Source organism: Mobula birostris, chromosome 15 (assembly GCF_030028105.1).
Source record: "Mobula birostris isolate sMobBir1 chromosome 15, sMobBir1.hap1, whole genome shotgun sequence".
In the NCBI taxonomy this organism is placed as follows: Eukaryota; Metazoa; Chordata; class Chondrichthyes; order Myliobatiformes; family Myliobatidae; genus Mobula; species Mobula birostris.
Window position 1 is genome coordinate 19813411 of NC_092384.1, and position 6026 is coordinate 19819436.

The window sequence follows — 6026 nt, forward strand, 5'->3', positions numbered from 1 at the left end:
ACGCTGCCTCAGCAATAGAACACTACGGAACACTACTTGCACTACCGTGAACTTGCCTCTGATTGTGTTCTCTGCATTATAGCTTTGCACAGGCTATTTCTTCACTGTCTTCTATAATTGATGCTGTCTGTGTTGTTGGAATCTCCATGCCTGTGATACTACTGTACCTCAGCACATTTGTGCACATGACATCCATCAGATTTCTGAACAGACGATGAACACTTGAATACTGACTCACTATTTTTCCACTGTGCAAGACTTACTTATAAAGATATATATATTTCTTATTGTAACTTGTTGTAATTTTAATGCCTTGTACAGTACTATTGCCGCAAAACAACAAATCTCACGACGTCAGAAACAAACCCAAGTCTGATTCTGATGACGATGAACTTGATTTTGAGGGGCAGAAAATTGATCCTAGGAAAATAAAATGAACAGTGATAATGTTAAACCTGGAAATAGGGCATTAATAATAAACATTTTAAAATAGTGTTCAGTAAATTTCAAATGATGTTTACCTCATTAAACACTAAAACTGATAACATTGAACGATTAAGGTCAGAGTGCAAAACCTGAGAAGTCATTGGGTAACAGGGGAAGTAAGAGATTAGAAATAAACAAAGGAAAACGGAACTGCAATTTTAATACATCAATCAAAATTGTAAAAGATTCTATGAACACAAGTAAAAAAGGGTGAAGTTGATATAGCATTAAGTGATAAATAGGATAAAACTACAAGCCAAAATATTAAGTATCATCAAAAGAAGTGCTGAAAGTGGATGGCATCTGAAGAACTCTGACACATTAAATCTCTTTCTTTTTTCATTGAAAATGCCCGACGGGCTTTGAAGATTTTCTGTTTACCTACTAGTTTGTTGTTGTTCAGTCAAGTCCAACTCTTCGTGACCTCATGGACCATAGGCTCTTCATGGCAAGATATGGAAGTAGAGGCCTTTCTTCTGCGCTGCCCAGGCTGGGACCCGGCTGGGTTTGAACTCAGCACCGTCTGCCTTGAAGTCTAGTGCTGATGCCACTACCCCACCAGCCAGCACCTACTAATTAGTTTATTACTTTGCTTTAATAGTTAAGGAGACAGGATAGCTCCACAGAATATCTGAGGATTGAATATGATAACAGCTCCTAACAAAGGATCCCATCCAATTGTTTGCAACTGGGAAAACTTACAGAAAACCAAGTGTTTAAATGAAAGGAAAGGGGAAGAAGAACCCATTTCCAACAAAGGTCAACACAAGCCAGAAAGTCAGAACTCCATCTACCAGCTAGGCACACTTCAGCTTCCAAATTCAAGAGATTCTGCAGATGCTGGAAACTCAGAGCAATACACACAAAATACTGGAGGAACTCAGTAGGTCAGGCTGAGACACTTCCTCAGGACTGAAATGGAAGTGGGAAGACACCAGAATAAAAAGGAGGGGGAGGGGAAGAAGAATCATCTAGAAAGTGATAGGTGAAGCCAGTGGGTGGGAAGGAGAAGGGGTTGGAGAAGAAGGAATCTGAGAGGACCTTGGGAGAAAGGGAAGAAAATAGGGCAACAGGGGGAGGTGATAGGCAGGTGAGGAGAAGAGGTAAGAGGCCAGAATGAGGAATAGAAGAGAGAAGGGGGCAGGAAAAAATTTACAGGAAGTTTGAAAAATCAATGTTCATACCAATTTACATCGGGTCTCACCAATGTGGAGGAAGCTGCATCAGGAGCACTGGATACAATAAACTACCCCAACAGATTCGCAGGTGAAGTGTTGCCTCACGTGTAAGGACTATTTGGGGCCCTGAATGGAGGTAAGGGAAGAAGTAAATAGGCAAGTGTAGCATATCTATCACTTGCAGGGATGTGCCTGGAGGGAGATTAGTTGGGGATGCACAAATGGACAAGGGAATCATGGAGGAAGCGATCCCTGCAGAAAGTAGTGGGAGTGGGAGAGGTAAAGATGTGTTTGGTGGCAGGATCCCAGTGAAGATGGCGGATGGTGCAGAGAATTATGTGTTGGATGCGGAGGTTCATGAGGTTGGTGAGGACAAGACAGTGGGAAAATGGTGTGAGGACGGATATCGCTGGCATGTAGGTGAGGGCAGCATCAATGGTGCAGGAAAGGAAATCCCATTCTTTGAAGAAGCAGGAAATTTCTGATATTCAGGAAAGGAAAGCCTCATCCTGGAAACAAAATGTTGCGGAGACAAAGGAACTGAGGAAAGTGAACAGCATTTTTACAGGGGACAGGGTGGAAAGAGGTTTAGTCAAAATAACCATGGAAATCAGTAGGTTTATAAAAGATGTTGGTAGACAGTTTGTCTCCAGAAATGGAGACACAGAGATTGAGAAAGGGGAAAGAGGTGTCAGAAATGACCTAAGTGCATTTTTAGGGCAGGGTGGAAGTTGGAGGTAAAATTGATGAAATTGTCAACTTCAACATGAGTTCAGGAAGCAATTGTTAATGTAACGCAGGAAAAGTCGGGGAGCATTATCAGTGAAGACTTGCAATATAGACTGTTCCACGTGGGCCACGAAGAGGCAGGCATAGCTGCAGCCCATATGGGTGTCCACGGCTACCCCTTGAGTCTGGAGAAAGTGGGAGGAGCCGAAGGAGAAATTGTTGAGGGTCAGGACCAGTTCTGCCAGCCAGAGGAGGGTGGTGGTGGAGGGAAAGAAACTTTGGCCTTCTTGATGAAGGAGAGAAGTGCTATCCCATGGTGAAAATGAGGCAGCCAAGAGAGTGCAAGCTTGTGAAGCATTGTGTAAGTGGAAAGATTAAAGTCTGTCATGAGCCTATCAGGCCGGTGCTTATTCCGGTTTCCATGGCATGAAGCAACTGAAAGTACGAGACTACCCCCCCCCCCCACCCCCCTGGATCGGACACCAGGCTATCACGAGGTTAACCCCCAGCATTTTTGCCGGTACCCATTCTCAGCTGGGTAGACTGGAGCATTGTGTGGTTAAGTGCCTTGCTCAAGGACACACACGCTGCCTCGGCCGAGGCTCGCTCGTCCAACACCCTAACCACTTGGCCACACGCCACACTTAGGTGGAAAGGGACTGAACCAAAAGGGATAGAATGGAGTTGGGGTATGTGGACATGAGTTCAGTAGAGCAGGAGCTGGCAGAGACAATGGGGCCTAGCCGGACAGTCAGGTTTGTGAAACTTGGGTAGGAAGTAAGTGAACTATGAGTTTGGTGGCAGTGGGTGAGAGTTCTCCAGAGTCGATGAGGTCAATGATAGAGTCTGCGACAATTTTCTGATGGATCAGTGTGGAGTCCTTTTGAAGGGGTCAGGATGAGGAGGTGTCTAGGGGTTGCTGCCTGGCCTCAGTAAGGCAGAGGTCAGTCCACTTCCAAACTCAAAGCTGAGCTCAACAATTCCACTGACCAACATTCCCTCACTTTCAGTCCTTTCAAATTCCTTTGGTAACATTGGATAAACCCTCTGCATTTTTAGGCTTTGTAACCTAGTGCCATTACCCTTGTTGACATTTAATCTCACCTCTCATCCTTACTTACTTACTTACTTACTTCCCGTTACGCTGCTGGCATTTAGGGCAGCAATGAAGTTCCTTCATCTCTGTACCATCGCACACAGATACTTTCAATGCCGTTTCCATGTTAGCCCTGAGCTGAATTCCCAAACCTGGAGAACTGGTGGACAACTCCTAGTCTGGCCTCTACCCTTGGACCTGTACAGCATGGGTGACCCTACCAAGAGCCAAAGCAGAAGACCCTGACTCCAGCTAATGTAGCTCTCTGGGCCATTGAGGCATGCAAGCCTCCTAACCTGATGACAAGGTTGTGGTCCTCTTGGGGGCATTTCTCTTCCACTCTACCACAAACCTTGCCTGTGGTTCTTTTGAAAAGTAAATGTCTGCAGATTCTGTAAATCTTAAATAAAAACAGAGAATTCTGGAAATGCTCAGTAGGTCAGGCAGCATCTATGGAGTGAGAAACTAAGTTGACATTTCAGGGTGAAGATCCTTTGTCAAAAATGGGAATATTTGGAAAGTTGGCATGTTTTTAGTAAAGTCGCGGTATAAAGGGAACAAAGAGTGTCTTTGATAGGGAGGAGATGACGAGAAGATGGATGATGCAACTTGGTATTGACTAAGAGGGACTGCCATGAAGAAGGAGAACAGACGAGAGATAAAAGCTGTGAAATAAAGAGCACAGTGTTTGCTGGAAATCTGAAATAAGGAAGAAGCCCAGCAGGTTAGGCAGTATCCATGGAGAAGGATTAATTGAAATAGATCAGAGCTAACCAAAGATTTATAGCTAAAATCTACAAATGCTCGAAATCTGAAATAAAGACCAGGCTCTTCAAAGGTTCATACAACTCTGGGATTTGTCTTCCCCAGGTCACCATAAATTACAGAAAAACCATGGAAGTAGTTGAAAGAAAAGACATTAATTCCCCTTCCTTTAGCATGAAAAGAAAAAAAGAAAACAAAAACTCACAAACCCCCCAATCTCTCCCTCACGTAAAAACTAACAGATCTCCCACACGGAGAATCAGTGACAAGAATATCAAATAGGAAACCCCCAGCCCGCCATTTGGCAACAAGAAAGAAAGGGTAAGAACATGAAATAAAAACATAGTACTGAAAGAGGCCAATTTAGTTTGAACTATAGTCCAATCCATAAATCTCAGAATTTTGATAATCTCCAAAAGCATTGGGGAGAGCAACCACTTGAACCCAATGGCTTTTCTGAGGGAAGCAACTCAACCTCATTGGCCCCACAGAGGGAAATGACTCGAACCCAACGGCCCCTCCGAGGGAAGCAACTCGAACCCAGCGGCTCCTCCGAGGGAACTGACTCGAACCCAGCGGCTCCTCCGAGGGAACTGACTCAAACCCAACGGCCCCTCCGAGGGAAGCAACTCGAACCCAGCGGCTCCTCCGAGGGAAATGACTCGAACCCAACGGCTCCTCCAAGGGAACTGACTCAAACCCAACGGCTCCTCCGAGGGAACTGACTCGAACCCAACGGCTCCTCCGAGGGAAGCAACTCGAACCCAGTGGCTCCTCCGAGGGAACTGACTCAAACCCAACGGCTCCTCTGAGGGAACTGACTCGAACCCAGCGGCTCCTCCGAGGGAAGCAACTCGAACCCAGCGGCCCCTCCGAGAAGAGTGACCACTTGCACTACTCTGCAATTGCCTTGATGTTTCAATCTTCCTTGATACCTTAATCATTGAGAATCACAGTCGATCATGTCCCTTGGCCCACTTCTGAGTTTCTCCTCCTGGTAGCTCATACTCGGGCTTCTCTTCTGGAGTTTTCTCGGGGACAGCAGAGCACTGGCTCACTCGATCAAACTACAGACTGCCAGTCACACAGACTCCTACAGTTTCAAAAACAAAGTTAAGATAAAAAGAATAAGTAGAAGACATGAAAAACTGAAATGGTTGACTATCTGGAAGATGTTTGCTGGCGCCATCTTGACTGGAAGCCATCTCACAGGTGGCTGCTCACCTGTAAATGATGCTGCATTCTTGATATGGTTAATTAGCGAAGAATGATTGCTGAGTCAGTGGGAAGAGACATGAACACAGGAATGTTGCAAGAACTTGTCTGCCTCGCTACTTTAACTGCAGGAAGTTGTAACAAAACCAAAGGTTTCTCTTTTGCGATGCAGGGCACCCACACATGAAAGCTGACATAACACAGATATGGAACAATGGTCCTAATAAAAAATGAAATTTTATAACACCAGTAAATTGAAACCTGACCAGTGGAAGTGTGCGGTGTGAATGAGAGGGAAAGGTGGCCTTCGATCAATGGTTTCCAAAAATCACTACTTCTTGATGTTTTACTTTCCTCATGTGCAGGTTTATGGCTGACCAACTGATAGCTATGTTTAACCAATAGTTAATTATACAGCTACCAGGGTGCCACAAAGGCCCTGGATAGAACTCAACAGTAAACACGAGGAAATCTGCAGATGCTGGAATTTCAAGCAACACACATAAAAGTCGCTGGTGAACGCAGCAGGCCAGGCAGCATCTATAGGAAGAGATACA